Source organism: Equus przewalskii, chromosome 9 (assembly GCF_037783145.1).
Source record: "Equus przewalskii isolate Varuska chromosome 9, EquPr2, whole genome shotgun sequence".
Classification (NCBI taxonomy): Eukaryota; Metazoa; Chordata; class Mammalia; order Perissodactyla; family Equidae; genus Equus; species Equus przewalskii.
The window spans coordinates 49,825,163-49,849,164 of NC_091839.1; the positions used below are offsets into that span (position 1 = coordinate 49,825,163).

Here is a 24,002-nt window from a genome sequence, read left to right on the forward strand (position 1 = left end):
CAGGGCATTTCTGGGTTGTGCGTGCACGTATGCTGAGTGGCTTCCTGTGGGGCCCCTGCCAAGGCCTCCTGAAAAGCAAGAGGCCTATAGCACAGACCTGATGTGCAGACCACTAGGAAGAGGAGGAGGTCACTGCATGAGTGACTGGACTATGAGACAGGCCGAGAGAAGAGAAGTGGCGGATAAGAGGAGCCCAACAGCGCTTTACACTTTGAAATATGGGCTACTGTGTAACTCACTGCCGGGGGAAAATAAAAAAGGCCAAGAAGACAAGGAGCCTGTCCAATTTCATAGCTAGAACTCCTGCCCATAGGCTGTTATTTAATTTAATTCATGTCTAGAATTATTTACACTTTATATTAATGCTTAAAAAAAAAAGTTTCTTAAATCCATGCATAGTCACCCTGTGTGGTGTGTGGGGAATAATTTTGCTTTAAAGAGTTTCTTTCTTTTGATAGTTTCTTTCTCCCCATGGATAACATGGCTTTCTACTGGGGACAACACCATAAAACAAATCTTTCCATGTCTGAGGTGGTGTATCTTCTTGGCATTGCAGGCTCCCCATCTCCCTTTCTTTAGTCTGCCCTCCCTTTCTCCTGCCCCCTTTCAAGCTACACACGATGAAGAGATGCAGCTTTGGTAGTCATAAAGGGTTGGGGCATGCGAAGCCTGGGCGCGAGCTGTGATGAAGCTTTTCCCTAAGGAGGAGAAATGAATCCCAGGTCTCCCATAGCATTTGGATTCTCGAGCTTTCAAAAATGCTACATCAGCATGGACCAGAAACAACACAGAATATCTCTATTTGGTCTAAACATAAAATAAATTTTAAGAAATCCGTTGTGATAAAATTAAAATATGGAACCCATGGGCGTTCTAAAGTGCTACCCAGAGGTTTGCTGTGGAAACTCTAGGAGATATTGTTCTGTGAGCTTTAGTATTACCATGAAAACAGTGGATCCTTGCAAGCAACTGCTTTTCTCTCTCTGAAAGGGCTATGGGAGGACATAGGTGGAATTTGGGTGTACAGTTTGGAAAAAAAAGAATTTTAGTGAAGTAGGTGGATATAGGAGCGTATACAAATTCCACAAAGATCTGTTTATGGACAATCTGCATGTGTCTGAACTTGGGTACCCATTGGGAAGACTAGAACCTCGACCTGGCAAAAAAAAATAAAAGAGGCTCATTGGGTCTAGTGGTAAGTGGCTGAGACCAGTCCTGAGGGCACATATTTCTTGTGTGGTGATCTCAGGCCTCCCCCAGGCTGACTAAGTGAAGAACTTGGCAGGGTGTGCACCAGGAACACGCCACCTGACACTGTAGCCCAGTCAGAATGTATCTTCACCTTTCCTGGCAAAATCCATGTGCTTGTCTCCTTAGTCAAGACTAGACCAATTTTAGGCAGAAAAAAATAATGTATTCACAATGATAACACATTCTGCTCACCCCAACTCTGAAGATCTGAAATGAGACTATAAAAGTGCCCTAAGAGAAATGATTAAGAAATATTTTATGATGAGGAAGAAATAATTTTTAAATTCAAAAATATAAATTAGGAGGTAATATCTCCAAGTCCTCAGAGAAAAAGAATCCCTCTTACTCAGCAGACTCCAGAAACTTATTTCTACGTTTCTCACAAAGCTATCCTTTGAACGGTTTCCCTTATTTCTCAAAAAATGAAGGAGAGCAATCTTGAGAAATCAACCCAGCCATTATTAGAACTGCCTTCTTTCCTAAGCGGGCACATATTGAAAGGAATATATATAAATACTCTGCTGTTTTTATTTGTTTCTTCCATTCTGTAACCTCAGACATACAGCTTAGTCACCCTCAGGGCTCCAGGATACCTAAGCAAAACAACCCAGGCCTGGATGGGCCTCTACTTTATAGGGTAATGAGCTCCTCAACTGAGACACCAACATGGAACTCACTCGTGAATTCAGGCATCAGCCATCCACCCTTTGAGGAAGATATAATCTCTTTTCTTATTCCTACCCCATGTCTGTGGTCCAATTATTCTCCCTTACCCATCTCACCCTCCTCCAGGCTCTGATCAATCACAATTGTCTATTATTTGCTGACTGTCTCCCCTTCAGTGTCATTTCAATTCTCGTCAAAAACCACAGTTCTGATGTATCACCTTTGAGCAGGATGCCTGCTCTAATTTGAAAGCTACAATGGTTCCCAGAAGCCAAGAGACTCAAAGTCATGGATTCTCAGAACCATTTCCTTCTTGATTCCTGAGGTTAGGAAATAACCATATCAAGAGCCCTTAACCTGAAGTCCCATGTGTGGGTTTTAGCAGGACTTGGGGCTCCTATAATTACACACAAAATCGTATTTATGGTTGTATATTTGCATTTTTCTGGGCAAAGAGCACTTAAACTTCATCAAACTTCACGAGTCCCTGGGTGACTTCCACGCGCAGCGTCCTCAGATGTGTGTTGAGACTGGAAACCACGTAACCCTCAGTCTTGTTTGCAGTGCAGCATCCTGCGTCAGTCTCATTCCTTCCATTTTCCATCCTTTACAAGAAACAAACTTTTATTCTGATGGTGCAGAACAAAGAAATCTAAGTATACATATGCAAAATACCTCCTTCCCAACTCTCTCTCCTCTCCCGAACTGTAGACAGTTTCCCTCCACGGGGTTAGGTGACATAACCTCCCATCCACAGCTCAGAGACAACTAGTCTGACTTTTTTACTAGTCATGTTATGACAATCCCTTCAACAGCACCAATATCACAAACCATTGGCAGTTAGCATTATGAGAACATTTCTGTGCTAAGTGCTTTGTGTGCATTATCACATTTAATCACAAAACAGACCTATAAATAGATATTACTATCAACCCCATGCCACAGATGGGAAAACTGATTTTAAGAAAGGTTAATTTCTGTGTCCAGGGTCACACAGCTTGTGTGGCAAAGCTAGGATTCCAGCCCAGTTCTGCCTGACCCCAAAGCCTGGCTGTGTTCTAAACCATCGCTCTCTAATGCTTCCCCCAGACAATGCAGCCAGAATGGAGTCTCCTCACGTTGCAAAGCAATTTCTCCCAAGTATAAATTTCACAGGTGTGCTGCAAAAGATGCTCCCATGATCAATACTTGAAAATGCAAATGCAATCATTATATCATGTTCACCTCAGAACACAAAAGCTTGATTGCATAAAAATACTGCTTTTATTAGTAAACAGGAGAAGGTTGAAACAGTCTTGCAATTGCTGTATTGCTTTATCACTACTGGTTTAGTATGAAAATTCGATCAAAGCAGCTTCTTAAGAATTCCGTTTCATTTATATTTTCAGTCCCCAAACATAAATATGGCGATGGTATGTATCAGGGACATTAAGGACACTTGTGAAAAAATGGAATTGAATGTTGCATTGTAACATTCTATTTTATTCAGTTGAATTTCGGGAAAAGATATACTTAAGTGATTCCGGAAGTCATAGCTCAGCAAAATGCCATCAAACAAAATATCTCAATCTGATATCAGGTATTCAGGAATTACATTTTCAATAAAAGCATCTCTCTTGGGCTTATAGCACCAAAACAAGAAGAGGTACGAGATTATAATTTTATGATGTGTGCCACTTAGAGAAAAAAAGAAACTTTTTTCTTCGCTTACTTTGATCTTGTCAAAACAAATCACAGCCCTATTTTCTGCTCTTCTCTCCCTTGTGAGGTGAGAGATTTGCTGGGGAAAGATGCGCCTGCACCCAGCGAGGGTCCTCCAAATTTTACTGGCAGTTAGAAGAAAAGATATGAGTTATAACAAATTCCTCACTGCTCTCTGGGTAGAAAGTTCCCCAAACTTCTCTTTTAAAGAATCTAATGATAACCACCAATCTACTCTCTTTAACTACGTGTTTGTTTGTTTGGGGGTTGGGGGAAGGGGAAAAAGGGTAGAGGGGCACATATGTATGGTGATGGATTAAAAACTAGACAATTGGTGGTGAACATGAGGCAATCTACACAGAAGCCAAAATATAATAACGTACACCTGAAATTTACACATTATAAACCAATGTGACCTCAATAAAATAAAGAAAAAAAAAAGAATCTAGTGATTACTCCAGGAATGGTTCAAAATGAGACTCCTGGGCTGTGCTGGGTCTGAGAGTGGCCCAATGAAGGTGAGCCTCTGATCTTCTTAGCACTCGTTCTCAACTCGGGCCACCAACACCAAGAGTCAGGCAGATAATCTGCAACTTTGCATTGGCAGCGTGTGGAAGGAATTTTCTGAGAACTGCTATAATCAAAGACCATGAAAATCAGTTGCAGACACACCAGTCAGGAAAACAGCTTGGAAAACTCTTGTGTGTTTGGCAGTTTTCAATTTAGAAGCAGACTTTGCCTATTGACTGCTTGTATGTTCCCCTGGTCTGTGGCAGCACTCACTCTCACCTGGCCCAGTGGGAAATTTCTATCATTTAGGCTTGAAATCAGTCAAAACCATGGAAATCACCATCTGGTGTGAATCCAGGTTTGTCAGGAGCCGTGGAGAGATCACACTTCCCACTGATGGAGCAGGATCTGTTGGGGAACAGCTGGAGAAAGAAGCAAGCTGCTAGCCAATGGGATATGGCCTGCATTTTTTAAAAGGTCTCCTGTCTTAATTTTGTTGTTGTTGTTTTTGGTGAGGAAGATTGGCCCTGAGCTAACATCTGTGCCAATCGTTCTTTATTTTGTATGTGGGACACTGCCACAGCATGGCTTGATGAGCAATGTGTAGGTCCACACCAGGGATCCAAACCTGCAAACCCTGGCTGCCCAAGCAGTGTGCACACTTAACCACTACATACCAGGCCAACCCCTTAATTTTTTAAAAAATCTAAATTCCTTCAAAAACCAAAAAACATAGGTGTATTTTGATATAATTCCATTTTTGTGCTCCCTATGAAAAAAATGTATCTTATGTTTTAAGATTAGAAGTTGCCTAAAAAAATCACAGGCAAAGAAAGGATTCTAATCTCACAGTGTCAACCAAAGAACCTTTCATGAATTATAGATTTTCTCCAGGACTGTTTCATCTTCGCTGCCCACCTGAAGTGGCAGGGAGTTTAAAAAATTTTTTTCTCTTTAGTGTAGTCTTTTTTTTCCTTGCTTGATGGAATGCTTTTACCATATTTCATCGATTCTTAGACTTACCTTTTCTGAACAATTGAACATCTCTGAAATTTGTGTCATAAAGTGTATGAGATATCTTAGTTTAATTAACAGCATTTCTTCTTTCTTCATTTTAAGGAAATATACTATTTCCATGGTAATTTACCTAATCTAAACCCCCATGTTTCCCCAAACTTCCTTTCTGATAACTACATCCAGGGCTATTTTGAGATACACGAAAGACGCGAAGCAGAAAGCGCCCTCGCAGCCATGTCTGAAGCTGGTCAGCCTCTGCTTTCCCCAGCACACAGGATCTTCTCTGTAGAGTCTAGACTCTTTGCTCCTCCTCTGGGGTTCTGGGCAGTGGCAGACCCCTGCTCTGGCCCAAACTTGCCCCACTCCAGGCTAAAAAGGAGCAATTCTCACTTTGTCATTACCATTGATAACCAATCCCCCTCCAAGCCTACCTTCTCCTCAGTATTTTGATTGAGTCTTTCCAGAGGCATTTGATAACTAGAAATAAAGCAAATGACGTAAGGACTAAAAAGAACTGACAGAAAAGCTATGTATGGGAAGAGCCGATGAAGGAGTCTTCAAATAAGGAAGATGACTTAAAATATCCAGGCCCTGGGAACATACATCTCAATCATAACTTCTGGATCTTCCTTGGTACGGGGGAGACTTTGTAGAGGATGGTGTTAGGCCCAAAGATCAGATTAGGGTTGGCCAAGTACCTGCACAGTAAAATAAAATAAAATATTAAAGTAAAATAAAGAAAAACTCCCTTGATTTAATCAGAGGATGCAAACTGACAGCCCCCAGGCTTTATATAGCTGTTTCCACATTTATTTGGCTATTTCATCTGCTCACATGATACTTGAAAAGGCAAACAAGGCATTTGTTACTCTGATTTTACCACAAGTTGCTGAAGCAGTTTGCTGTTAGTGCTGTCAAGTCCATTCTGAGTCCTAGCGACCCTGTGTACAGCAGAGAGGAACCCTGCCCAGTGTTTTACACCATCCTCTCACCTTCCAGCGCCATATCAGACAATGAACCACTGCTAATCATGGGGTTTTCATGACCAATTTTTAGGAAGTGAGTGGCCAGGTCCTTCTTCCTAGTCTGTCTTAGTCTGGAAGCTCCACTGAAACCTGTCCACCATGGGTGACCTGGCTGGTGTTTGAAATCCCAGTGGAAGAGATTTCAGCATCACAGCAACACACAGTCGCCACAGCATGCGAACTGACAGAACAGGCTTAAGCAGTACCACTAGTAAAACACCATGGGGAAGTATAGTATAGGGAAGGTGACTGGGGAAAAGAATAATGATAAAAATGCTGTTATGTTGATAAACTAATAAGACATTTAACATGGGAGGTAGGAAGTTAAACTAAGATGGGAAACCAATAACAGAGCAGAGTGGACTGTCCTGGTGAAGGTGTCTGCCAGGTTGTTGGTGCTAAAGAGGGTGGCAGGACTTTTGGAGGCTAGAGACCCAGACCAGAGAGACATTCACTGGTATGAATTACAGCCACAGGAGACAATGAGGTGCAAGAGGCAAAATGTGTAAGAGAGAAAAGAAGAGGACCAAGTATAGATCTGCTGGGTGGACAGCCACATTTAGGAGATCTGAAGTGTAAAAAATTAGTGAGGGAGACTGAGGGGTAACTGAGAGATAGAAATGGTATGGTATCACATCATGAAGCCTGAGGCAAAAGACACTCAAAAACGGACTGTTAAGTATTATTAAATGCAGCTGAGAGGTCAAGGATAACAGCAGAAAAAAGGGATGCAGAATATGACAGTGGCAAGATAACAGAATACTGACTAGAACAGTGGGCAGAAGCCAGATTTTAAATGATTAGAAAGTGAATGGCTATTGAAGAAGACGGGGCATGAAGACTTCTCTTTCAGAAAGTCAGATGTTCTAGAAAAACTTCAGGGGAGCACAAACCGTGTTTGTCACAGACTCACTAACCAGGAATCCCAATTGTTGCATATGTAGTAAAATAAAGGTACACTTGTTTTGTTTAAGACATCTTAGGAACTTCCTAGCTATTTATTTCAAAATCACCCTTTCTCCCACCAAATTAATCAATTCACTGTGCAGCAATTATTCTTTGTGGTCAGGATCAGGGCTTGGAAATCGACCCTTTGCTAAGGTCAATGGCAGCACTGTGGTTCTGGCTTTCTCCTTGCCACTCAGCAGCTGCCCTTCTAGAATTTACTGAAAACAATTCCCCTGCCAGGAAAATTTGCCAGTGCTATTTATTGATTTCAGAGAGCTGTGACAAACAACCATGATACTATGTGTAGTAAATTGTCAGAATATAGTGTGTCACCTAAAGCTCTCAATTGACTTAAGTCAATCCTGTGAAATCACCCAAAAGAGGTGATTTTAGGGTACACCAAGTCTGCCTTTCACTTGATTCTTTGGAAGCTCACCAAACTTCAAGCTTAATCTCATGTTAATTGTATTCTATGTAAATAACCAATTTTATACATGCGCTCTGTGCAATGCCATGTTACAGTAAGCTTGGGGACCATTTAGTTGATATTATGCCCTGCCCCCTCTGAAGACAGAAATTTACTCCACGAAAAGAGCTGTTACACATCAGATTGGCATCCTTATCCTCTGCTATCTACGTTATGTTTTATCTATCATGTGTTTTGCCCTTTTAGAAGTACTAATCTACAGTGAAATTACAGAAAAGAGGGCATATGGTTGTCAGCAGGAGAGGCAAGATAGCCACTCTGGGCCACAGTCATTTCCTTCAACTGTTCTCACCATCCTGAGTCTTGTGCCTCAGGACTTTATCTTGGTCTGTGCACCCAGTGTTGATTGGGTTTAAGAGTTGAGCTCACGTTGAGTTAGAGAAGATGATAAAGGAAATGCCAGTCCATTAATTTGCCATGAGGAGCCCAGCTTCACAGTGGATCCGGAATTCAGCCCAACTCTTCAGCACATTTTCCCGTAGGAAAATCCAAATGGTGGAGAAGAGCAGGAGACCTGGCCTCAGGTGGACCTGGCCTTCGCATCTTATCTGCCGCTCATTGGCTGCGTGATCCCCATCAATTAAACTCTCTCTGCTATAGTGTCCAAAGAGATGCAGTTGGCACAGTAATAGGGTGTTTTCCTTGAGGCTGCTGTGAGAATTAAATGAAGAAATTCATGTAAAGTGTTCGTCACACTGATAAGTAAATGCTGAATGAGTATCTACTACTATTGCTCTGTGGAAAGATGAATCGTGATCAGATTATCTGGTGACCAGGGAATCAGAGAAATACTGGTCTGACGAAGAATCTTACGCTTCGGTATTTGCTTCTGGGCTACTTGTCACGCACAGACAGAACCCCCTTCACCCAGGCTGTAAAATTACTCTCCTATATTTTAATCTGGTATTTTATGGTTTTATTTTTCACACGTAAATCTCTCCTCCCTTTAAAATACATTTTGCTTAAGGAGTCAGCTTTATTTTTTCCTTAAATGGTTATTCAGTCATCCCATTTCATTATATATTTTTCTCTATTTTCTCTTTCGAAGGATAAATTTCTAGGAGTGGGGGCATACTTTGGCACCATATTTGCTCTTCGGTGATCTGAATACTTTTCTTGGAATTCTATCTTTGTAACTCTTAAGTGATACACATATTGCTACAGTTTGGGGTCACTTTGAAGATCAATATAATGAGATTTCCTCAGAGAGGCAGAGAGCATTCCATTGGGATCTCTTTCTAATTAGACACCATAGTTCAGCACAAACCTTCACACATTGCCTTCATCGCCTGATGAGGGGCTTATTTCAACAGGTGGCTGCTTGATCCCAGGAGAAGAGCAAAAGACCAGGAGTCAAATACCTGAGTTCTGACTCTGGAAAAATTATTTCATCTTTGAGCCTTAGAGTTTTCATTCGTAGAATGAGTAAAATAATGCCTGCCATTTTTCTATCAAGATTGTATAAGGCTAAAATCCTATTATAGAAATGCCTGTGCTTTAAGAAAGCAGTAACACTCTCCAAAGTATGGTGTGATGTGGACGGTGTCAGGGTCAGGCATCCTTGACCCAACAAAGGGAGGTACCTCTTGATTGCCTTGAAGAGACCTCAGGAGTTGTGGGGAAAGACATCTACCTTGGAAATCAAGGATTGCCTTTGGAAAATGAGGAACAATATTAGTATAATTAGGGATTTTATGGGAAGTATGGCTGACCTGATCAATATCTCCTGATTAGCAATGACTATAGCTGGTAGATCTTCTTCAGTGTTAGAGTAGGAAGGCACTATATTGTAACTGCAGATGACGTAAACTACTTGCAGAGTAACAGAACCAGGGTAACTCCAAACATTGTCTTCACGTCTCTATCCTACAATCAACTCTCCCCTCTCCAATTCACGTAGACACACTCCTCTCATTCACAATCATGGTGGCAGCCATGGATTGTGCTGCAAGATCTCCCTTCAAGAGAGAACCTCCCCTGAGGAGTGTGACAGTGTCCAGCTGCAACACTTTGGATCCATTTGGATCCACTGTGGTGTTTGTGCCAAGGTTATTTTCTTCCTGGGCTGCTCTCAGCTGATAATGGAGCACAGCAGGGCAAATAAGTCTGGGGCCTTATAAGTTAGGGACTCCCCTAACAGGAAACCTTTGCTCTGGGGCTCCCCATCAGCCTGGTCAAGACTTCTTAGCTGCACTGCAGTCTGAGGCCCTTCCCTTCCAATCCTCTTTCCTTCCCTTTCTCCATTACAGGTGTCAGGCCTTCATCTCAACCTGAAGGTCTCCCCGCCAACTCCTGCTCCCTCCCAACTTTGTGCTGCACAGGTGTTTTCCCCACTAAATCTGGTGCACATCTAAGTATGTCTTGGTATCTGCTTTTCTGAAGACCCAAACTAACACATTCACTCACTGCCCTACTCCTAATTTATACGTATTTCTTCTCACAAATTTTAGGAGGAAAGCCATTGTAGTGCACAACTCAAGGGGGCGCCATTCACATCATGGTCTGCATGAATGCTGTACTCTGAAGTTGTGCCATACATACTCTCACAGCCTTCCACAGCAGCCCTGTTTTGGGAAGGGAGAGTATATTTAAGAAAGTAGCTTTAATAAGCATGAGTATCTCCCTAAGTAAGAACAGTATGCTGCTTGAGAGTTTCTGGAGCATTCCAACCAGGGCTGTACCTACAGTACCAAAGCAAACTAGATGGTTCTCAAGATGGCAGTCTAATTGGCTGTAACTTTTTCAAAGCCTTTCCAGGGCTGGCAAATAGTGTTCTAGGGCATAAATCTGCAAGCTGTTTTCTGTAAAGGGCCATATAGGAAATATTTTTGGCTTTGCAGGCCACATCAAGTCCCTATCACAACTACACTCACCTCCCCCATTGTAGGGTGAAAGCAGTCAGAGATCATATGTAATGGGAACGGACCTGGCTGAGTTTCAATAAGACTATTTATGGTCACTAAAATTTGAATTTTGTATAATGTTTACATGTCACAAAAATATTTCGATTCTTTTTTCAACCAGTTAAAAATGTAGAAACCCATTCTTAACTTGGTGGTGGGCCAAACACAAAGACAGAAGGTGGGTTGATTTGGCCTACAGGAAATATTTTGCCGAGCCCTGCTTTAGGCCCCTCACTAGAGAGTCACTCCAGAGAGAAGATTAGCGAGGGGTGCTGCTGGTTCTCGGTTGTAACACTCTGGCCTAGTTTGGCCCCTTGGGGGACACTGGCTCAACCTAGATGTGAAAATGACCAGCTTGGAAGGAAGCAGGAGGAAGCCAGTACAAAGCTCTCTTTATATTCCTTTGAGAGTCAAATTACCACTGGATTCTCTGCCTTACCTTTGTTGGTGCCATTGACATCAAAAAGCTAGAAAAGGTTGCCTGCTGGTTCTTGCGGTGCTCTGAAAGTTTTTAAGGCCATCTCACTTGGATTATTATATTTAGAATGAAAATCCTAGTTTATACCCAAGATGGCTTCTTCCTCCTGGGCAGGCCTCTGTATATATAACATGTTGAGGATTAGGGAACATTCTCCCATTGCATTCATCAGATGTTGGGATTTTTTGTTTTTGTTTGTTTGTTTACTTGGTTTGGGGGAAGTATTTGTTGTATATTTTTAGGAGATGCTGAAAAAAAGATAAAAGAGAAAATCCCTTTACTTTCTGCCACATGCTACCAAATTAGGCCCTAGTATGAAAATGCAGTATTCTGTACAGTTTGTTTGATCACACAGTTCTCCGCTGCCATATCTGATTTTTCCAGCCTGACCTTTCCTCAGATTCCGCTGGCTCTTTCATCGGGATTTAAATGAAAGGGCAAAGCATTTTGCATGAATATAGAAACAGAGTAGGAATTGTATAAATCCACTGAAGCAAAAGAAACTCGGGGCAATTCACGAGATTCATTGAATCCACTTGCTCTCAGGGAACTTACTATCCTACACCACACAGTGAGCCCTTGGGGTACACGTTCATTATCATTTAGGGAAGGAAAAAGGGCTGTAAAGAATCAAAGGAAACAAGAAAGTTCATATATTAAAGTCAAACATTGATCAGACTAGCGTTTTTGACTTTTCTACTTCAAGAGTGAAGACTTGGAATGTTAGTAATGTTGTGTGTGCATGGGACCCAGCCCCTCCTCCAAAAAATATCCTTCCTCATCAAAAACTACCCCCTCACGCAAACAAAAGTCCTACATTTTTAACCTCTAAAATCATATAACACACGCCTAGGAATTTTCATAGTTATTTAAGCCTAGGTTAGAGTCAGCTCCGGAGAACAGCAGGACAAATTGTCAAACCCAGATTCGTGCTCCATATTCTATCTTTTCTTTCGAAGTTTCCAGTGACTTTGTTCTTCTTTTCCTCTATTTTTGTTTCTTTTTATTTTTAAAAGTTAGTTTACTTTGAAAATTTTTTAAATTATGGAAAAGTTCAAAAAATATAACATCATATTCCACACCCAAAATAACATGTATCACATCTTCTTCTGTGACAAAAAATTCAATATTGCAACCAGAAGTCCCCTTTCCACCTCCCAGAAGCACTCTCTATCATGAGACTGTTGTATATCTTTCCATTCCATCTTTTGTTCCTTCCATATATAAATGAATCCATAAATACTCTCTAGTGCTATTTTATAGATTTATATTTGAATAAATGGGATCATTCTGTATGTATCATTCTGCATCTTGCTTTTTTCAATCAATACTATGTTTTTTAATCTTTTCATATACAACCTCTTTTTTCTTGTAAGCTGCCCATCACCCACACTATCCTCTGGGATTATTCTCTTTGTAGGAAGAGAAGAGAAGTTGAGGAACAGAATCCTGCCTCCCCAGAGCCCTAGTTTCCTGGTGCCTCCAAATAACAATACACAGGCCCTCTTAATTTTAAGGATTTTACTACCAATCAGCATGGGAAAACAGGAAATGCTAAAAACAAGAAACATGGAAAATTATAGAATTTCAGAAATCTTAGTTCATAAAATAGAGCCTCACACTACAATTACTAATATCCTGGCCAAACTGAGATGGCAGCTGGAAACCCCACTGTCCTGTTTTGGTTTTTGAAAGTGCAACTCAATAACTCTCAACCCTCCTCCTGACCCAAAGAGAAGGGTCTGCTGACTCCACTTCCTGTAACAAAGCTCAGCCTAGACTCCTGTATGGGCATGAAGGACACAGACTAAAAGCTCCTTTAGTTAAGTGGGTGAGTTGCTGTTTGAGAGCCTCTAGACCAGACAGAACCCATGTCACAGACAGGGTTAGCTGTTAAGAAGACAGAGGAGTTAAGGGCCTGGGTTTAGATGCTAGGTCTGCCCCTGACTAGTTCTTTAGACCTGGACAAGATTCTTTACCTCCACGAGTAATATTTTCTCATCTCTAAATTGAGAATAATAATGGTTATTTGAGGATTAAGAGCTAATCTATAATGAGTCCTTGATAAGTGTTAGTAGCTATTATTATTGTTATTGTTATTCGGGGTCCTGCATACTCCTGGTCCCCGTATCGATTCACAGTCCATGAAGAGAAATGAGCCTTATATCTCTTCCTGAAAACTTGTCATTTAGATGCAGTCAATACTCTGGGTTATCTAGTGATATTCAGTTTTAAGGGCAAGCTGAGCTAAAAATCCATATATGAATATAGGTTCAAAAGTTGATATCTCACTTACGTGCAGCCTCATGAATTTTCAGGATTAAAAAACCAGCATCATTACCTTCAAGAAGTTTTGTGGATTCACATCAGAATGCCAACTAGGGAATCAATATTTTAGTAAAAGTGAAGCCTGAAAAAGTGGCCCCTACGGAGTGCCCAGAGGGCTAGGTGAGGCAGTTATCCGCGTCAGTTATTTATTGGCCGTGAAGACAATGGTCAACAAAGAATATGTTTATTAGAGGCCGTGATTATTTTTAACAAACCAAGCCCACTTGTGTGGAATCATGGAGATGCCCACAGAAGTAGGATGATTAAAATAATTATTGGATCATTTTACATACTATGGAAAAGCATTTGCTATAATTTTTGTCTATAGAAGGAGAATTCCTGTAAAATTATGATGAATAGTTTCTATGAATTTTTAGGAGTTTGGACTTCTTGTGGAGTTTCCAGGTGGAGAAGCCACCTCTGCCAATAATGAACAAGTTTGTCGATAACCATTTTATGTAATTCTGAAGCTCCAAAAAATACCATAAACAAAATCAAAGCCAAAATATGGAGAAAATAAAAGATAGGAGTTCTAAAACAAAAAAGGAATTTAAAAGGCCAGTTGCAACTTAAAAGATTTTAAGCAAATGGAAACCACCAGAAAAGAGAAGAAATCTCTGTTGTGACAACACATGGGTTAGGATTCAGGAACCCACTTAAGGAAAATTTTATACCTGTCTTGAGCACAAACACACTTTGAGCATCAAAGGTGTGCCTCAGTTGTGTTCTATATACATTCTAGAACTTGAGCTTGATTGTTACTGAAAACACGGAGATGATAAAGTATTATGCAGGGGTCCTCAGAGGCATGATCAATGTTCACCTTATGTTCATATCTATATCTCAGGAAACCACTCAATTGACTTGTTTTTAAAATCTCTGAAGCCCAAAGCCACAGTCAATGTTTTGATCAGTTTCTTGCCACAGGAAACTGGACTCAAAGACCTTATCTTCTGTAGCATTCCAAGTTTCACTGGGGTCATATATGATTTTATTTAAACTCACAAATAACTATTTTTAATTCCCTAATAAGAAAAAGCATGACATTCTCTGATTGTGACTAGATTAGCCTGGGCAGCTGTTTGGGTGGGGCTCAAACCTGAGGAAGTTATTAAACACGTTTGCGCTCCCACCTCATGATTAAGATGCTTATGGGAGGTAATATTGTCATCATTACCTGGATTGTAAATAGGCTTCATCCAGGTTACTCATGAACTATTTGCAAGAAGGACACATTTCTCTGATTAAGGGAGACCTTGACCTTGAAGTTGCTTCCTGGATTCGTGACTGCAGGATTTTTGTCAGATTAGTGGTCTCTCAATTAACAGACAGAATTTATTTACCATAGGCGGTCCCTCTCATTTGTAGCACAGATGTCAATGTCCAATTGGATTTAAAGACCGCTTTAAAATTGTGATCTGATGAGACAAATGGTCTACCTATTATAGAAAATTTTGATACTGCTTGAATTAGGGTCTAGTTTCTTTTAAGCCTTTTTAAATGTATTATCATGATTTACAGTTATTATTTCAGTATTTGCCAGTCTTGTGTATTTTAGGACATCAAACCTATAAATAGGAAATCAGTTTTCTTCTAGCCAAAGACTCCTCTTTTCCTCTTAGCTACTAAAACATTCCATTCTGATGTGACTTAACTTCGAAAGAAAGCTTGCAGCCCATAGCAAAGAATCTTACCTCAATATGAAGTAAAACCCATACTCATTATAAAACTCATAATAAAAATAAATCCACATACGAAGGACTTGGGTGAATTTGAGCCATAAGACAAAAAAAGGCTAATCACACATTTGCTAAATATTAATTCTCTACTGAGCCATGAAATGGAGGAAAGTTCTAAAGATAAATATTAATGGAGAGTTTCTGCCAATACTATCCAAGAGAATACATTATAATAGTAAACATATCAAGTGAGAATTTCTTTTCCTTGGAATAAAAATAAGCTAAAACTGCCTTTTAAGAAGAAATCCTATACAAGTTTGAATTCATATAACCTCTGTACAATTGTTTTCCTTTAAACATTGATTATTTGGGACCTAGAAAGTCTTCCTAACCTTTTGGTCTTTTGAGAAAACTCTATGTACTGTCCTTGTCAAATGTCTGCATGTTGATTTAGTTTTGATGAACATCTTGGTGGCTTTAATAGAAAATCTTGTATCCTAGATTTTTCTCTGCTGTTCCATGACATCATTTAGATAAATTTTTATAAAGGACAATGAAAAGGATGTATAAGATTCTACCATTTTAACAGATTTGTCATTCTCCTTCTCGATTTATCCACACAAAAAAATTAACTCACACTTCTGGAGGTAATTACTAAGTTATGTATTCATAGAAAACCAGCATACAAGTAGATGATATCACAATTTGATATTTATGAAATGCCAGTTTTCCATAAATATAGAAAATCAGCAATTATAACTGGAGCTGTTTATTAACATTTGGAAGAAAATAAATAACAAATGGACTCACTATTCATTAAAATTCCTCAATAATATAACAACTGTCCCCATCTCAAAATAGTCCCATGTGATATGTATGTTTTGACTTACGAGTAACTTACGCTAGTAAGCTTACATTTAAAAAAAAAATCCTTGCTAAAATATTCTCATTAGCCATTTCCTATATTTTCTTAGATATTTACCAGTTTTAACTATTTTGTGCATGTGTGTTGATTCACAGCACAGTCTTATTTGCTATCAAGAATCTGATTTAGTAGCCAAGATTGTGGATGAGATGCTGAGGCGGAATTAGCATGAATCTTTTCCGTAACTACATATGTATATAGGTGTAAGTCCAGTGAGTAATTTTGTTCACGTGTCAAAAGCAGAACTAGGTCAGAAAAGTATGGATGAACTGACTGCAGAAACACATCAACACTCCTCAGGAAAGGACTTCAGGGTGCATGAGGATGGGCATATTCACTCATTCACGATTTTAAGAAGGAAACAAGTAGTACATTGTTTATCATCACAAACTACTAAATTTTCTAAAGATAGTATTAAGTTTTCCAAAATTACCCTTTTGGTCCATCCTCCAGAAGTTTTTCAGGTTTTTGGGCTGTTTAGTGTTCTTTTGGCCCTTGCAAAGCAACAGGGTTTTAGATAGCCATCTCTCCTGCCAGGCTCCCTTCAGCCATGGCTAAGGAGCTGTTTTAAGATGTCAGTTTCCAGCCAGTATGTTTTTAGGTGCAGGGTTGTAGCTTTTGAAGGAAGAAAGCGAACAATGCACAAATAAAGGTAGATTGTTTTCTTAGAAAACAACAGCTGTCAGTTGTTAAAGAATTCACTGTGTTGAAGAATTTAGGGTGAAAAAAAGAAAATGCAGAAAGGCATACAACCAAGATCATAGGCTGTAATGGGCTCAGAAATCAGGTACTGAGCCCTCCTGTGCTCCACCAGCAACACCCACAGGATCTCTCCTTGATTATCTGTGGGTATGTGGATTACTCATTCTGGCAACCATCCCATGCACTTGAGTCATAAACAAGGATTTTGATGTCATCTAATCTTAGAGTTGGAAGAAACTATAAAGGTCAGCCAGCCTAACCTTCTACTCAATCTCTTCTGCCTTGTGCCTGACTAATGATTAACTAGCTTTTATTCTCCTTAAATACATTAGCTATTACTATCCATATTCATTGCCAAATATTTATCCAGTCCATGTATAGATATAGATATCTGTTCTTAAAGAAGAAAAAAGTGTCCCCACAATCTCACTATCTAGATTAACCTCTGGTTCAATGCTATCTATTTATAGACACATATAAAATCATACTACAAGGTTTGTTCCATAACTCATTGTTCAGTCTACAATATACCATGAACCTCTTTCTCCGTCAATAAATATTTTTGTAGTCACTTTAAAGCCTGTAGTGTGTGGATTTACCATAAGTTATTTAACTGACCCTTTATTGTTAAGTAAATATGTTATTCCATATTCCTGATATTTAAAACAGTGGAATTATGATCACATATCTTTTCAAACTTCTCCAGTTATTTCTTTGAAGAAAATTTCTAGAAGCTCAGTTTCTTTTTGAATTTTTCTGGTGATGGGAAATTTTGTACATCCCAAGACAAACTTTTCCATTGTTGGACAGGCTCAATTCAAATAAAAGCTGCTTCTGATTCTCATAGAACAAGTCTAATTCTCCTTTTGGGCTAGAGCTTTTTATGTACTTGATAGGAGCTAAAAGTCACTATTACTCAAAAAATATGCTTTCTACGTTCCTCACTTCCTGTTGACACTTCTCTGGGCATTCCCTGATAGTTTCTTCTGTCTCCAGACATTTTAAAGTGGAAGGTGGAGTTACATAGATGTTGCATATTTTTATATGTTTCAAATGTTGCATAATTTCAACTGATGTCCCAAATGATCCAAATGACCATCTTCTATTTTTAGGCTTGGGTGGATTTGGCAGAGATTGCTAGTTTTACCCCACTCTCCATGCTCTCCCCCCTTAGTGACATAAGACAGCATTATGACCAGATAGAAAACTATATTTCCCAACCTTCTTGGCTGCTAGCTGTGGGCATATACCTCCATTCTGGCCAATAGGGAGTAACTGGAAGTGTTCTGTGGAAGCTTAATGGAAGTTGACTCAGCTGGCATGAATATCTCTTCTATTCTTTCTTTTTCTTATTTTCAATACATAGTGGCTGAGGCCTCACCAGTCCTCTTGGCCTGTGAGGAAATCTTGCGTTTGGAAGTCATGCCCTTGGATAGCAGAACAGAAAGCTGTTTAATAACCACCACGGACCTTCCAGACCTGGGCTCAGCTAACTAGCTTCCAGACCTCTTTTAGGTGTGAGAGAAATAAATTTCTAATTTGTTTAAGTCACTGTTTTTCTGGTTTCTTCTAACAGTTTTACTAAAAACTATTAGTTATACTAATTAGTTATTACTAATCACGCCATGCAATGCTTGACATACAGGGGTCATATCCACTAGTGCTAATAGAGAATAACTATTAGTTACTCCTTGCCCTACCAGAATCTTGCCTCAATATATGGCAAACTCATAGCAGACAAAAAGAATGACCTTGTCAATGAAGAAAGCCATATAAAGTACATGTAATCAAAGTATACATAATTAATTGTTTTGGAGAGAAATTTCTTGATTTGTGTGATAATCCTTACAACCTTGTATACAACTAATGTCCTAGCCTGGAATATACTAAACACTCACAGAGCTTATCATACATTTGGTAGTCTGCTTGGAAACTGGAGTCTGCGGCTACATTTTTAGGAACTCAAATTCCTTTTAGAACTGTCATAAGCTGGATGGTTCAGTTGTAAGAGTGACAGGGGTTGAAGTGAATGTCAAAGAGATAAGCTGAGAGAAGAAATGAGGTGATGTTCACCATCTCATTGTTCTTACGTAAATGTGTGACTATTTCTTAGAAGGCGATGAGTATGAAAGATACATGAGAAAAAAAGATTTGGAAGGAGAAAGTATGGAGGAGAAAACAAAAGAGAGAGTGAGAATCATGCTAATTATTCCCTGACTCCAAGTACTAAGAAGCCACAAAACCTTTGTTCCCTTGTCTTGGTCCTTCTCCTTTTTTGCCTTCTCCTTGGCCCACAACGAGACGTAGACTGTAGAAAAACATATGAGGCGATGATTGCAAGTATTGTTCAACAATCAGAAGGGGATTCAAGCTAGAAGGAAAGGAAGAGGGGCCCTAATCTCCTCACGGTCATAGTGATCTTGCAGAGTTTGCTGTTTTTTTTTCTTTTGAGGAAGATTAGCCCTGAGCTAACTGCTGCCAATCTTCCTCTTTTTGCTGAGGAAGACTGACCTTGAGCTAACATTCGTGCCCATCTTCCTCTACTTTATATGTAAGGCACTTACCACAGCATGGCTATGCCAAGCGGTGCCATGTCCGCACCTGGGATCCAAACTGGTGAACCCCGTTGCCACTGAACTGCAAACTTAACTGCTGCACCACCAGGCCGGCCCCGAGTTTGCTCTTTACAGCGACAGTCACTAATATATATCCCTTGATTTCCATTTTAAATCTTTTTCCTATTATGTATAAATTGAATGATATTAACATAAATAGTCAATTTAAATGTAAGACAACAATGATGAATATAATTCAAAGAGCAATGTCATAAGCCCATTTTAAATTAACTTTTAAAAAGTAGGTTTAAATTTCATTCAATGTATACTTTAAAAGAGTTACAAATTCTTTCAGAAAACAACCCCGGAAGTTTTGAATTTAAGGCTACCTGAATTATTGCTAAAGATCTGCCATGAAAGCAATTATAAATGAATTTTAATGATGTTAATGGTAGTCATTTCCAGCTGGGAAACTTAAGAGGAGAGAGATGTTTACCTTTTTCTCCAAAAGTCAAGAAGAAATTAAAGGCTTTTGATAGTCACAGGAGGTGGAGTTGGGGTGAGATCCTATCTCAAGTATAATTTCTCTTTTTCCTTTGGTTATATAGAAAAAGCAAAGGAAGAATGATAAAGGAGGAAAATACTTGAGGGAATTCTTTCCTTGGAAAGGTGTTAAGAGGGTATTAACAAAAATTATCTCAGCTGGAGCACCATCCAGCACACACAAAATCAACAATGGCCCCAGACTCTCAGTGTAGCCAGAGAGGATTTCATAGGCCTCAAGGACTTCAGCTGTCAGCTGGGAATCAAGAAAAATCAGATGGTACCCATCATCCGTGCATAGTCACAGGAGTTTATTCAAAAAGGTTACAAGTAATAATTCTTTACTTAATTAAATATGCTCTGGGTTTACCTATTTCAAATAAAAAGTGGGAAGTATTTGCTTGTTTTGTGATTATTTAAAATGGTTAGGCTGAAGAAGAAAGCAAAGACCTTTGTTCCCACTGTAACAACAACAACAACAACAATAAAACCTGGAAAAATTAAGAATTACACTTGTCAATGGGACTGGCAAAGAATAGAGGATGCAAGGAAGCCCTGATGGACTGAATGTCAGAGAGAAATGAACGCTTCATAGTGAGATGAGAAGGGTAGAAGCTTCCATCTCCAGAGGCAGATGCTTCATCCTTGGAGGATAGAGGGGGAAATTGTCACAGACTCATCATAGATGAAGAGACTTTGCAGGGACATTCTGACAGTCTGAGCTGGCAAAATGGCTTAGAATCTGGAAAAGACGCAAATGCAAACTGCTTGACAAGTCTTTTCTTCCCATCCCTACCTAGCCCTACCCTGAACCGTGCAAAGAAATTCAGTGAAGGTGGGCCTGGAAATCAGAGAGAGATCCCATGGTCTTGCCTTTGGATTCTTGGGCCCTGCCAGAGATAAATCCAACAGTCAACCAAAAGATCTGAAACCACAGCTCACCTCCCTCCCGGCTTACATACTGACAAGCTCTAAACCACATGGTGGCACAGGAGTTTGGGGGTTGGGCCAATCCCAGGTGATATCTATCTATTACAGCCACAGCCTGGCTCCAGCTCACCTCCACTCCAGGAGAAATCTGAATTAACTGGCCTCAGCCTAACCATCAGATGGAGGAAAGGGTTTGAATGTGTTGGGAAATCACAAAACCAAACAAAAAACTTCTCCTTGGTTCCCGCTATTTATTCCGCACCATGTTCAGAGTGCAGTACAAACTCATGAGACTTGAGGATAAATAGGAAAACATGAACTATATTAAAAGGGAAATACGTTCAATAAAAACAGATATTCGAATTAGAGAAGACTTTTTAAAAAAACTTTTATAAATGTACTAAGGAATTTACAGGAAAAGATGGGTATAATGGAGAAATTTAAGAGTTATTGCAGAAGAATAATAAAACTATTTTTAAAACACTCAAAATGAAAAATGCAATATCTGAAATCTAAAAAAAAAAATCATTGGGTAGGCTTAACAGCAGATTAGACACTGCAGAAGAAAAAACCCGTGATCTTGAAGCAAGGTTAATAAAAATTATTCAAAGGGAGTCCGAAAAAGAAAAAGATTTAAAAATAAACAGAGCCCCAGTCACTTCTAGGATATCAAATGGACTAACATATGTGAACTTCAAGTTCCAGATGCATCCATATACATAACATTCAAAAATGAAGATGAATTTTGGGGCAGGGTTCACAGGAATGCTTTGTGTATATATTTTGGAACTTCCTGTGAATCTATAATTATATCAAAAGAAAAAGAAGAAAAGGGAAGAAATGAAGGTGAAATAAAGATATTTTCAGATAAATGAAAGCCAAGAGAATTCTACAGCAGCAGATCCACACTACAAAAAATGCTGAAGAAAGTTCTTCTGGGCGAAAGGAAATGATACCCCATGGAAATATGAATCTACACAATAGAAATAAGAGCACCATAAATAGTAAACACGTGAGCACATGTAAAATATTATTTTTTTCTTTTATTAATGTCTTCAATAAACAATTTACTGTTGCAAGCAAAAACATTAATAATGTCTCTGGGCTTTATAACATATGTAGAAGTCAGACGTATGACAAGAATAGCAAAAAAGGAAGTAGCAGATATGCTCAGTAAGACTGGAGGCCTGATGGTGGTATCTGAGTCAGATGGAAAGCCTGGCACAGCACAGTGATAGAATAGTGAATTATGAAGACTGCTAGTCTCTGGACATCGTGTTAGGTTAGAACAATAGCATCTAATAAATCTTGACATACTTGCTAACTATTCTACCTCTCAGATGGTAGAATAAGCAATGAAGGAAATTATGACTCTGAACTTAACTATGACCAATAAGGCAACACGGGTTCATGAATGGAAAGTGAGAGAAACCTCGGAAGACAGTGACAACTGTGATAATAACAGAAGTGGAGAACACAGGATGATTAGAATCATTGAGGTCTTGCTGTTCCAAGTGTGGGCTTCAGACCAGTAGCAACAGCTTCCCCTGAGGAATATTGGAAATGCAGAATCTAGAACCCCTGCGCCTGCCTATGGAATCAGAATCTGCATTTTAACCAAATCCTAAGTAATTCAAGTTAAAGTTTGAGAAGCACTGCTCTAGGATGCTTTTTGAAATGCGGTTTTCTGAGTTTCCTAGAACGATTGAATCACTCACTGTGAAGATGAGGCCTAGAGTATTCGTTAATATTTGTTAAGCTCTCCAGGTTATTTTCTGTGCAGTAGTATTTGACTATCGTTGTCATAAGACTAGAATTTCCCTCAGGAAATTCCTAGAATAAAAAAGGATCCCAAAGTAAAATAGGTACCAGAAGCCCTACTATATCAACCTCTTGGAAATTCACGTTCTGAGAAGTTACTCAAGAAAAAGTGTCTGAAATTATTTGGGTCAGTGTTTCTTAGATGTATTTGAGCCTGGAATTGTTTTTCTACTCACCTCCTGCAATAACAGAAGCTTGTGGAATTATCCCATGGAACTTTGTTTTTATGTGGTCCTCACTTCGGAAAATGTGACCTCAGATGTCAGTACACTTGGCTTCTGAAAGGTCAGAGAAAATCAGGAAGGATCCCCATGTCTCAAGACTTCAAATGGAAAGTTGGTTCAGAACAGAGAATCCCCAAATATCCATAAATCAATGGATCCTACTGCAAATGTATCGATGCACAGGGACGGAGGGGGAGAGGGACATGGCTGCAGAGGGCTTCTCTTAGAAGCTCAAATTTAAAAAATGGATCAAAGGACGTACAACTGAAGATACAATTTTAAGGATAATCTTATCACAATGGAGACTAAAGACTAGAGGATGAGACTTTCAAAAAATAAAGACAACTACTGTTTAGTAATTAATCTGGAGTAGTAGAAAAAGTGATAACATGCTAGGGAGACATGTACCCTCATACTTGCTCTGCCTGTAGCCCCCTGTCGGGTCTCCAGTGGTACCCTATCCAAGGAGGGCCTCACCTCTAAACAAGAGACTCGGGGTCGTTTATCTCACAGAGTTTCCTGTTCTCAATTCTCAGTGTTACTTCAAATCATGCTCAAACCCATCATGCTTTTATTTTTTTTCCTTATTGGACTTTTGTGGGAACCAACACCAAAGGGTCTGGATGCTTATCACGTCTGCAAGCTCTCCACTGTGGTCCCATCTTCAGTCATGTATCAAAACAAAGATTTAGGGAGATTGATGGTGTGTCTTCTCATTCTACATACCTCCAGGAGATAATTTCTTTTGTAGCTGATTCTTTCCTTTCCCCCTGAGAAAGGAAGATGGATTAAAGTAACATTATAGAAAAGGATACTTTCCAATGGTTCATAAAGTTGAAAATCCACAAAACTGGAACTTTTGGAAAATGTTAAAAAGCCTGCATTGCTATTCCTGAAATTACAAAATTGTTGGAGAAGCTTCAATTCTTGCATTTGAGATTTTATAATACAGACGATAGCCCAACTGTTTATTTTATTAATTTTGTGGGAATGCTGTTAACATATTCATGAAGAAACAATAAAATAAAAGTGTAAAGAATGAGCCGTAGTAGTTCTGTTCGATCATATGCTGTGACGTCGTCAATACATAAGTTCAGCATGTTTTTTCAAACACTCTAAACAGGCCCTGACGCCACATTTTTACCCAAGTGAAAAGCCTGCATAGAATAGCATAAAAAGACATGCTCTTGTTGTCAAACAATCTCCACAATGATGTGAAGCACTTGTAGGCCACAACATATTATAGTTTCACTGCCATGCTAGCTAGTGAATGAAATTGTAAAAATAATTCTGTGCTTAAATATTTTGG

General features: G+C 39.4%; 1 long non-coding RNA gene across 1 annotated transcript in view; it reads right to left on the bottom strand.

Moving 5' to 3' along the window:
* Nucleotides 1-281: 281 nt before the first annotated feature.
* LOC103550507 (uncharacterized) overlaps nt 282-24,002 on the bottom strand; it is a 36,580-nt gene continuing 12,859 nt past the window's right edge. Inside the window, exons 2-3 of the long non-coding RNA XR_544806.2 lie at nt 5,577-5,843; nt 282-2,522 (exon numbers count right to left, since the gene is read on the bottom strand). This is a non-coding gene — a long non-coding RNA (uncharacterized lncRNA). The remainder of the gene's footprint in view (nt 2,523-5,576; nt 5,844-24,002) is intronic.